The sequence below is a fragment of the Gavialis gangeticus genome, unplaced genomic scaffold, assembly GCF_001723915.1.
Source record: "Gavialis gangeticus isolate Ggan-Ray unplaced genomic scaffold, GavGan_comp1, whole genome shotgun sequence".
Lineage (NCBI taxonomy): Eukaryota > Metazoa > Chordata > Crocodylia > Gavialidae > Gavialis > Gavialis gangeticus.
This window is the reverse complement of record NW_017729015.1, coordinates 9,005,755-9,016,574: the sequence shown is the minus strand read 5'-3', so window position 1 is coordinate 9,016,574 and position 10,820 is coordinate 9,005,755.

Genomic DNA, 10,820 nt, shown 5'->3' with positions numbered 1-10,820 from the left:
GGGGGGGGGGAGGGTAGGAATCAGAGGTAGCTGTTCACCAATGCTGCTCCATTAAGAAGTCTGAAGTGTGTAATACTGATTAAAAATAAACCTGGGAGCAGATGTGAGCAGGGGTTGGTGTTAATGTGGCCAGAATGTGGAGGCTCTTTCTGGAGGCTTAACAGCTTATAGGCTCTGTTCACTGCCTTGTAACATTATCCAAGGGATCCCTAACATGGACACTTGCAGGACCTGTTTTCCAGAGACCTGTGCGATACTGGGAAGATGCTCCCCTCTCCTCACTACCTGTGTCTCCTTTCCTGGGGGCAGGTTCTGAAGCTGGGGCCCCTCCAGGTGAGAGAGGAAGAGTGAGGCAGATCCCCAGGGAACCCCAGTGTGCTGCAGGTAACCGGGCAGCCCGGTTCCTTTCTCATTCATGCTGGCTTTACATTGTTCATCTCCGTTGATCCCTTGGGGTCACTCCAATTTCCAGCAGTGTAAGGGAAAGCAGGATCAAAGCCTGAGGAAGGTCCTCCACCAAGGGCAGGCAGGAGTCATGGAAACACTCCCAGATTTGATGGGAGTTTAGCTCTGCCTCTCATCCAGGCAGCTGACTGTGTCTGGACCAGTGGTTCTCAGCCTTTCTGGACTTGAAGCACCCCTCACTGGGCTCGGGGAAGCCCGCCAGAACTTGTGAATTGAATGGCACTCAATTGATATATTACAGTGCTTACCTCCTTGCAGAGGGGATGGGGACTTATCCAGGCAGGGGCAAGCCTGAGCCTCTGCTTCTCTGTTTACTTTATCTGCTTATCTCCTCACACCCCATGGCACCCTTCAAAGGATCTGGCAGCACCCCAAGGTACCCCAGCACCCTAGCTGAGAATCACTGCTCTAAAGCATTGCTGAGAGCTGGGACAGGAATCCCCGTCTCCATCTTCCTGCATACACCTTGGCTGCATATCCATCCCCTTCTGCAGCCACCTAATATCACATCACAATCCCCGACTCACCTGCCCTGCTTGCTGCCAGGGCTCCCACTGACAGCTCCTTCCCAGCACTGAGCTATGCCGTCTCTGGGGTGGTAGCTGTCAGTGGAGGTGGAGGGGAAATGAGAAGTAAGGCAGAGAGAAGAAAGAGGCCCTCCTTTCTGCCGCAGCTTGATTTTTATTTTTCCCTTTTGGGTACGGGATAACTACAACAATTATCAGCCACTTTTTATACAGTCCTGAATCCCAAAGCACTCTGGCAGCTGGGATGTCTTCACCCACCGTGGAATGAATGCTGGCACCTCGGAGCTGGAACGTGGCAGCCGACAGCAGCGCCGCACAATGGAGCCCTCTGTTCAAGTGAAGTTGGAGGGGGAATTCAGGGCAGCAATATGGACTCATCCACATGGAAATCTGATGGGACCCTGGTGCCACACTTGTCGAGGGGAACATTCATGTGGGTAAACAGCTGCAGGCAGTATGGATAACATGCAAGGAGCAGTTTTCAGGGAAGAGAGCTAGGGTTTCAGAGCCTGGTTCTTTTGTCTGTTATGGACATAAGGGGTGCATCTACACGTGCAGTTAACGCAACGCAATAAATTCCAGTGCTTATTGCACCAGACTGTATTGCTCCTGGGCACCACATTTACCTGTATGCTGAGCCAGATCAGAGCAGCCCTGGCTGGCAGGGGACCTGGGGACAGGCCTGCCAGCCCAGGCCTGCTTTGACTCAGCTCAGCATGCTACCGAGGAGTTGGCTGGGGCACGAGGGTGTTTCAGTGCTAGGCTAGCTGGCAAGCAGTCCCCGCACTGTAACACCGTCATGCCCCAGCCAACTGGGTCAGTGTCTGCACATGATTTGTGGCACACTAAGTAATGCCACCATAGGGTAGTACTTGTATTTACAAGTACTAACCCACAGCAGTGTTTATTCGTTTCCTGCGACCTACCTAATAGGGCTGCATGTGTAGATGTGGCGACTTTACTGCAGAGCTAACTAGCCAGCTCTGCAGTAAATGTTTCATGTAGATGCACCCAGGGACACCCAAGCTGCAGGTTTCTGTCTTCACTGGGTGGGAAGAGCACAGTGCTCAGCCATGGGGAAGGGCATCTCATGGGTAACTGATACCTTCAGAGCCCCCACCCCTGCAAGGGGAAGACAGATATGGCCACAGGAAGATGACAGAGGTGAAAAAAGAGTATGGAGAGGAAGGCTCTCTGGGCCTGGGATGAGCGATGCTCTCTGGGTGTGAGTCTCCTAATGCTATTCCAAGTGCTCAGGGGTTTTTATTTGGTCATCTGCCACTGGGCGGCAGCAGACACCTCACTAACCAGCACTTGGCTTTCCTGGGTCTGGGTTTCTCTCTGGGTTATGGAGGGAGAGGAGATGTGGTGCCTTTGTGTTGTTGCCACATAACAAGCGCTCCCCTTTCTCCCCTGCATTGCCACCTTTGAGTGGGCTGCAGCGTGGGGGCTCTGGCCGGGCCAGGTCTGGCAATGAAACAGCTATGGCAGAGCAAGTGGGTGCTGCAGGGCCACCTGGCTCTGACTGACCCCGTTGTGCTGAGACACAGCCAGCTGATCTGGGACGACACGTATGCTGCAGTCAACAGCTTTGTGAGTCACCACCAAATACACTGCATCTCCTTTCCAAGGGCAGCCTGAAGGACTGGCACCATCCTAGTAATCCCTGAGGCAGCTTCCTTAGGCACTTCCCTCACAAAGCCCAGCTGATGTGCCCCGGGCAGGGCCCACCACTGCTGGCCAGCGATACCACTCTGCCAGAGCAGCTGGGAATGTGTTTTACTCCAATGTGCTGCTTCATGGGAGCCAAAAGGCTTGGCAGAGACATCCCAGTTCTGATGATGTTTGCAGCAGGAAGGATTTCAAGGTCCAGTGCATTGCAGTCACTCCAGCTCAGGGAAGGAGAGAGGAATCCCAGAGCTGCCTTTCTGGAATCCACACCAGAAGTTTGGACGCAGTTCAGCTTTGTAAGGGTGTTAAGCAGGAATAAAGCAAATAGCAAAGCCTCAGAGTTGTCACAAAAGAGACCAGCCAGCATGGGTGACTGGTGCCTCCTGAGTCTGGTGGGGGCACAATTTGTGGGCAGGCCTGGGGGTGGGCCAAAAGCCCCATAGCCACATGCACTCCAAAAGCTCTCTCGGGGGCTGGAGGGGCCTGGCCTCACATGCCGTGGGCTTAGTGCCCCCCACAACATGCCGCTGGCCTACATGGCAAAAAAACTGCTGGGGGGGGGCACAGCACACCACTACTTCCCCCCACCCCCAGCACTTTCAGGGACCAGTCTCAGGAGGGGCACGTACCCCTGCTACCAGTCACCTGTGCCAGCCAGTCCCGCTCCCTGCCCAGGACATCCGCAGTGCCCCTGCTGATGGGGTAAGAGTCCCACTGGGCACTCATGCTCTCCTGGAGCTCAGTGCATCACCTCCTGCTGCTGAGCCCTGGGGGTCCTGGGAGGTGAACAAGGGGTTCAGCATTCAGGTGCAGGCACATTTTTCGCTTCTTTATAGAACAAGAGAGTAAGCAATGAAGAAAGCTTTATTCTGGAGGAAATCCCCACTGGGCTTTCTTAGACCAAGCCACACTCAGAGCCCAGGAACACCATCTGCAGGCAGGAAAGGAGCTCTTGTGTCATGGGGTTCCCCTTGGGACAGTCCACAGCAGTGGTTCTCAAACTTTTTAGGGTCAAGCCCCCTGCCACCCCCCCTCCCCCCCCCACCAGAAAATGCCAGCTCTTAGCTGTTTGACCATGGAAAAATAACAGCAATGTTTCTGTTGCAAAGAAATCAGAAAGACCACAGCAGCTCAGAATGGTCTTAATGCTATAGATTGCTATTTGAAATCATTGGGTTTTTGCTGAGAATCATGTCTGCGTGCCTCACAGTGCTAACATTTCCTGGCACCCCTGAAAGGAGCTCAAGGTCTGTCCCGTGGTGCTGTGGCATCCTGGCTGAGAATCACTGGTCCATAAGGAGGAGTTATTGTGGAAGGAGGAAAGGCAGTGCACGAATGCAGAATAACTCCGGGGGAACGCTCTTGTACCAGAGCAGGGGGTGTTTACACACTGAGCTGTTCCTCTGGGCTGGTCCACTTGGTTTCCCCATGGAGCCAAGCCCCAGCTCCCACCCCTGAAGGGCGTGGACTCCCAAGGCTGTTTGTGTACACAGCAGTTCAGCCCAGACCTGAGCGGAGTACGCATGTTGTGCCAGTGCTCCTGCCAGTCCAGCTGCCCCAACAGCCTTATTGCACTTGCCTGGCCATGCCACACCACCTGCATGGGCGTGATAACCTGGGTGTTTCCCTGAGGCCTTATCCAGATAAGGGAGCAGGGGCAGCCTGGAGATCTTCACTGCACAGTAAAGCTAATGCCAGACAGGCTTCCCCAGAACGGCCCTCCCCCACCCCTCTGTGAACCAGGTCCCTTATCAGCCTTTTGCACACTTCTCATTTCCAGGTGCAGCCTGCAGCTCAGCCAGCTGAAAACAGGCCCCGGGCTCTTTCTTGTCCTTGAACAGGGTAGAAGTGTGCAGGCACTCCCCAGCTTTCAGAGAAACAGTGCCCTTTTCTCTCTCCAGGCTGGCCAAACATGGGCATGAACGTTCAAGTCTGAGGGTACAAGTAAGCTGTGTGCAAGGGGATACACTGCCACTGGCTCCACTCTCTGTAGTTAGTGGTACTATCCCTTTTGTAGGGCTCTGCATGCACAAAGCTCTGCAGGGACGTTAACTAGCAACTCTCTTCCTGGATCATAGGAAAGCGCTACACTCATTTCAGAGACAAAAAGATTGGAGTGATGGTATTGAAAGCCGTCACGGTGGGACCACTGCTGTAGGAGTCTGGGTAGTGGGTCTGTACAAATCAAGCAGGACTGGATTGGACCAGGATGGCTCTTCCTGAGTCAAACCCCCTGCTCTTCTAGGGAGCTCAGGAAGAGGCTCTGTTAGCTCCAGCAGATAGGGTCTGTGCTCCTGAAGCAGCAGGATCTGGAGCCTAGTCCAGCTGCCTTTGGGTAGCCCCAGGTAGCTGTGGGGTTCAGCAAGGCAATAGCTCTGAAGAGCTGATGGTGCTCCTACTATGGCTATACAGGAACAAGGCCCTGCCTCAGGAGAGATGCTTTGTGAGAGGAGCGCTCCCATGTGTTCCTTGTATTTCTGAGTCTGCTGCTGGTAACAGCCACAGGGCCGGAAATCAGTGTCAGCTCCCGGAGCAGGGACTAAACCAGCTCCGATACCAGCTGGGACAACAGGACACTTGCACACTTCTATCTGTCTGCTCTCCCGTGGCTTTACAAGGTCACAGCCCCTGTACACAGCCCTGAAATGCAGCCACCTCTGGAGTGGACTGCAGACGTCCCAGCCAGAAAGGGGGGATCCAGCTGAAATGCCGCAGAAGCTCCAGGGGGGCAGGTGCCATCAGCCTGTTAGAATTTGGCCAGGATGTCACTGTGTAATGACCCCAGCATGGAAGCAGCTTCCAGCTCCCTGGCTCAGGTACAGCTCCCTCCAGCTGAAAACTGTGCTTGCATGGTAGCCAGGGATCAAGGGAGGCTGGGAGAAGGGGCAGCAGTGTGGAAGCAGCTCCCAGCTGCATGGCTCCAGCAGGGGCACTGGGAAAGCTGAAGGTGCCCAGCTCGTGTTGCACTGCAGCTGGGCTGTTCAGGTCCCTGGCTTGAAAAGGTTGCCAGCCCCTGCCTGAAGTCACTTCTTTAAGCAGCCTTGGTTTCTCCTGGAGATCTCCCCCGCAAACAGTGATCACCAGGGGCTGCGAGAGCATCTTGCTGCAGGTGGGATTGAGCGCTGGCCCTGCGTATTAGTCTCTGTTTCCAAATTGCCAGTGACTAGATGCCTGGGTGTGCTCCAGGGCAAAAGGGACTGTGAACTAATCAATGCTGTGCTGAGAGCAGAGCACACACCCACCCCTGCTCTTACAAGGGACAGTTGGGGCAGATTTCTGCAGAGATTTTCATTTTCAGTTCTGTGTTTTTTCCCCTCAAAGAAAGGAAGTGCTACAAGTTCTTCCTTGAAGAAAAACCCCTGGAAACACGGAGGCAAAACCCCAAGAAACATCTCCCCGTGCATATATTTGTCTGGTGATATATTGTAAATGAACCCAGCCAGACTCCAGCAGGATTGTGAGGGAGATGAAGTGAGCTTTGTTACATGCTTGGGGAACTTCGGTTGGAAAGACCTGAACACAAAATCAAGTTATTGTTTCCTACTTTCTGGAGCAAAAATACAGTCTGAAGCTGTGTCCCTGTCAGTGTGACACAGGTCTTTCTTTATGGCATCAATAGGTTGGAGTGCTCCTTTGGGGTGTGGGTGTGCAGCCTGTACTTACCTAGTACCATCTCATCTAGTAGTACCTTTGAGGCAGGATTTCATGGTCTTGTTGCCTGAGGCTGGAGGCAGCTGCCTGTTTTTAAAGGGCTGGAGTCCACAGAGGGTTCATTGCTTTACAAAGCAGGCAACCTTCCCCCCATCCTCTTTGCACCTGCACCTTCATTTGCCTTTATTTCCCCAGTGGCTGCTTTGTGCCTTGGTTGCAGCTGCAGGAGCCTGCTGTGGTCCAGCCAGGCAGCTACTCATCAGCGCTGAGGCCCCAGGCACAAGCCAGGCTCTCACGATCCTTTCCAGACACTCCATTTTCTGAGACTCCAGGTGACTGCTTGCTTTGCTGGTGGAGCTGGGAGCTGAGCTCTGGGGTGCAGATCAGAAGCAGCAGCCAGGCATGAGTGCTTTGGGATCCCCCAGTAGAGAGCTCCCCCACCCCACCCCGTGTTCAAGCTACATGCATGGCTGTAGGAAACCTGCCAGGGGATGCCCTGTGAGTGCTATGTGACCTGTCTGGGAGGCCTCTTCTGGGGTGACCTTCATAGATTTCACAGACATTTGGGCTGGAAGGGACCCCAGAGGATCATCGAGACCTTGCCTGGCCCTGCATGCAGATAAGCTGGGGCTTGATTTCTTTTACCAGCTGCAGGTGTGGTAAGGCCAGTGGAGGTGCCATGGAAGTGTCAGAACTGAGCTACAGCTCCAAAGCTCCTACTAAAGCTCTGCCATTGCCCTGCAAGCCTTGACCTGCAATCCCACACACACAACTCTGCCTGTGCCCCTCCATCCTGACTCACTACCCCTGCACTCCCAGCCCTGGGTTACCCACACAGCTCTGCTAGTGCCTCTCAGTCCTGACCCTTCTTAATGCCAACCTCGGGTTCTGCCTCTATCTGCCAGTCAATCCTATGCAACATCTTCCCTGACCTCCCCCTTCTGGAGACTCCCCAAGTAGACGGCCAGCCTCAGGATAATTCTCAACATTCAGACAACTACAATGCTTGCTCATCTCTAGGAATGCAGCCAACTTGTTCTTGCCCTGTCTTAGTCTCCTGGCCTCGTGTCAAGTCATGATGCAGCGTTTCTCCCAGTCAGCCATGCCAGATTGGCTCATCCGATGCAGAGGGTGCGGCTCTGAAGCAGGCACTGCACTTTCCTCTGGAAACCCTGCTGCTCTTCTCAGATCTCCTCCCCCAGTCTGATGTAGAAGAGGAAACCTAGCACCCTGTCAGTTGTGGTCAGGCAGGCCGCTGGCTGCCACCCCCTGTTGGAGCCTCCAGTGGGAGAAACTGGTCTCCAGTGTATTTCCCACCTGTCATCTGCTCCCAGAAATGGGCAAAAGGAGACTGGGAAGAAGACGTTGACTGTGCATCAGAGCCTCCCATGCCTGGTGCAGCTGTCCCAGGGTCAGGTCAGGAGTTGGAGGCACAAGGATCAATTTTGGCCTGTGATACAGGTGTAAGTCCAGAGTACCTGTAACTTGCTCTGCCTTAAAACTGGTGGTATAGACATAAGCCCATACTGAATCTTACAGAAGAGACAGCTCCATCTAGGACACGAGGCAAACAGCTGCTTCTGCAGAGTGGACACATCTCCTGAGCTAGCCCACTTCCTCTGCAGCTGAAAGATACTGGTTGAATGCCCACCCGTGCTCGACTCTTTTCTGAGGCCGCTCTGAATCATCTGGGCAGCTTGCCCAACTCTGGCCAGCTTCTGGGCAGTTCAGGGAGGGCACCGAGCATGTTCTCAGGCGTCAGAGGGTGCTGCTCTGTCTGCCTTGCACAGTGATGCACCTCTGAAAATGTCCTATAATTATCAGACGCTGCTCAAGCTGGTGCAGGGGCTGGCTCCAGCGTTCCCACTGGGATCCCTCCTGTCGTGCTGACAACACCTGCTGCAGTGATTACACCTCAGGCACCCCGCAGCACCCCCTGCAGTGGTCCTCACATACAAGCTGCAGGGAAGGCAGCAGTGGGAAGAACACTGTACCCCGGTCACCCTACGCCTGCCAGGCCAGCATCAAGAGCCAGTTGCTGGGAGGGTGCTGGCAGGCCCCACCCTCTGAGCTGCAAGTAGGTTGTCACCTTCTTGGCAGCCTTATAAATCACAGAACCACCTTGGCAGCCAACTGGGGAATCTGGATCACTCAATGGTGTACCGATGGGGGAGGCAGTGGGGCCATGCCACTGGGCACTGGCCTGGGGGGAGGAAGGGGCAGGTTCTGGCCAGACCCTCCAGGGGGTACTTGGTACCTTGGTGGCACTTCCATTTCTGGGCTTGGCAATTGGCCACTGGGGGACACCCCCCAACATGGCAATCAGCCATGGACGGGGGGGCACAAATGCAAGCATCAGACCCTGGGCACTAGAGACCCACAGTATGCCACTGGGATCACCCAACCTGCTCCAACTCTGTGCTTCACCTTGAGACTATCTTGTGATGTGGGGGAGCCCCAGCTGGCTAGTGAAGGGTTAATTACCTTCTGGCAGAGCATCAAAAAATGCTTTAAAAAAATTATGAGTATTGATTCCTCAAATGGGGTTGGGTGGAGGAAGAGAAGAGAGAGAGGGAGACTGCACAAAGCTATTAATGAACATGAGCTCTTCTCTTTGCTACAGTCTCCTTTGGCCCACACCACTTACGAGACAATTTGGAGACTTTCACAGATAGCTCCAGGCAGAGGAGGTCCTTTGTCCACTCATAGGGCGTGTCTACACATGCAATTAATGTGCTTGGATTTACTGCACAGTAAATTCAGGAGCATTAAGCTGTGCCCAGGCACACATCTACACATGCACCCAGGTCAGCAGCAAATTGAGCCTAATAGGAGCAGTGTAGTCCAGGGCTGCTCCTGCCTGGCTCTGTCCCCCTGCAGCAGCAGCTGCCAGCCCCAGGCTAGCAGCAGGTACACAGAGTCAGGCCTGGGCTCCAGGGGCAGCTCTGAGCCAGGCAGCCACCTGCTCCATTGTGTCTGCCTGCTGCCTGGGCTTCCCACCCCGTGGGAAGACTAGGTCCAATGGTCACAAACTCTTGGAACACCATTTTAGGCTGGACATAATAAAAAACTTCCTTACTGTCCAAGTCCCTGGGGCCTGGAATAAACTCTCTGCAGAGGTGGTGCAGGCACCTACTCTGAATTCGTTTAAGAAACACTTGGATGCTTATCTTGCTGGGATATTTTGACCCCTGCTGACTGTCTGCCCTTTGGGCAGGGAACTGGACCTGATGATCTTGTGAGGTCCCTTCCAGCACTAAAGTCTATAAAATCTATAAAATCTATGACTGGGACCAATTTGCTCTCAGGTCAGTGTCTACACATGCAATTAGGTGCGTTAGTTTAAAGCACCATTTTCTAGTACCTGTATCTGTCGATTCTAGAAAATGGCACTTTAAACTCATAGATTCATAGATGTTGGGCTGGAAGGGACCTCAGTTGCAGCACATGTGTAGATGTGCCCACAGAGGCCATGCTGCCTTCCAGCCCTGTAGAGCTTCCCTTTGGTTCCTGGGCTTGAAAGGTCTCCATGTGTATGTGCCAGCAAACTTTTTCTGATGTATTTTCAATGCAAAATGTCACAGAAAGAAAAAAATACTCTTTTTCCCTTGTCTTGCTTTTCATGTCAACATTCTTCTGACTGTTAATAGCTCTGGCAGACTGGCACCTTGCTCCAGAGGTTGTCTTCTTGTCTAGAGTTTCAGTTTTTATTTTAAAAAAAGTCTCTAGATGTTAGCATTTCACAGAACACCTGTGAACAGATGTGTGCACAGAGGTTTATTTGAGTTTGCAGAGAGCCTGGACCCATAGGCGTGAACTGGCCTGCTCATTTTGGTCAGTGATGATGTGTAGGGGGTGCACGGGGGTGCACATGCACCCCCTGAGAGTGCTGGTGCACCCTCTGACTGGCCACACTCGTTGCTTAGGAGATGGGCAGGGGAAGCAGGTGGGAGCGCCAGTGGCCCTCCCTGCAAGTGCCGGCCAATCATTTCCCTGGGCAACAAGATTGGCCATGCCACCCCCCCGGTTGGTGGGACTGGTTGCAGGGGGGGTACATGCCCCCTCTGACTAAGGTGGCACCAGTCACCCATGGCGAAAGGTCCATTTGGATGTCATGAGATGAGCACTTAAATAACAACACTGGAAATAATTGCACTCCCTGTGGAAGATGGGAGGGAAGGTCACAGACCAGCCCAGTTTCCAAGGAGTAATGTATCTTTAAGGTGCTACCAGTGGGCCATGTTTGAAAGGAGATGCCAAGCGGAAGAGCTCAGCAGAGCCCAAAGGCACAGTGAGAGCTCACTGTAGTCATCATAGAATCATAGACGTAGGGTCGGAAGGGACCTTGTAGATCTTCAAGTCCGACCCCCTGCCTGGGCAGGAGAAAAACGGCTCAAATGACTCCAGCCAGGTAGGCATCAAGCCTCTTCTTAAAGACCCCCAGGGTAGGAGCCAGCACCACTTCCCTTGGAAGTTGGTTCCAGATCCTAGCCGCCCTGACTGTGA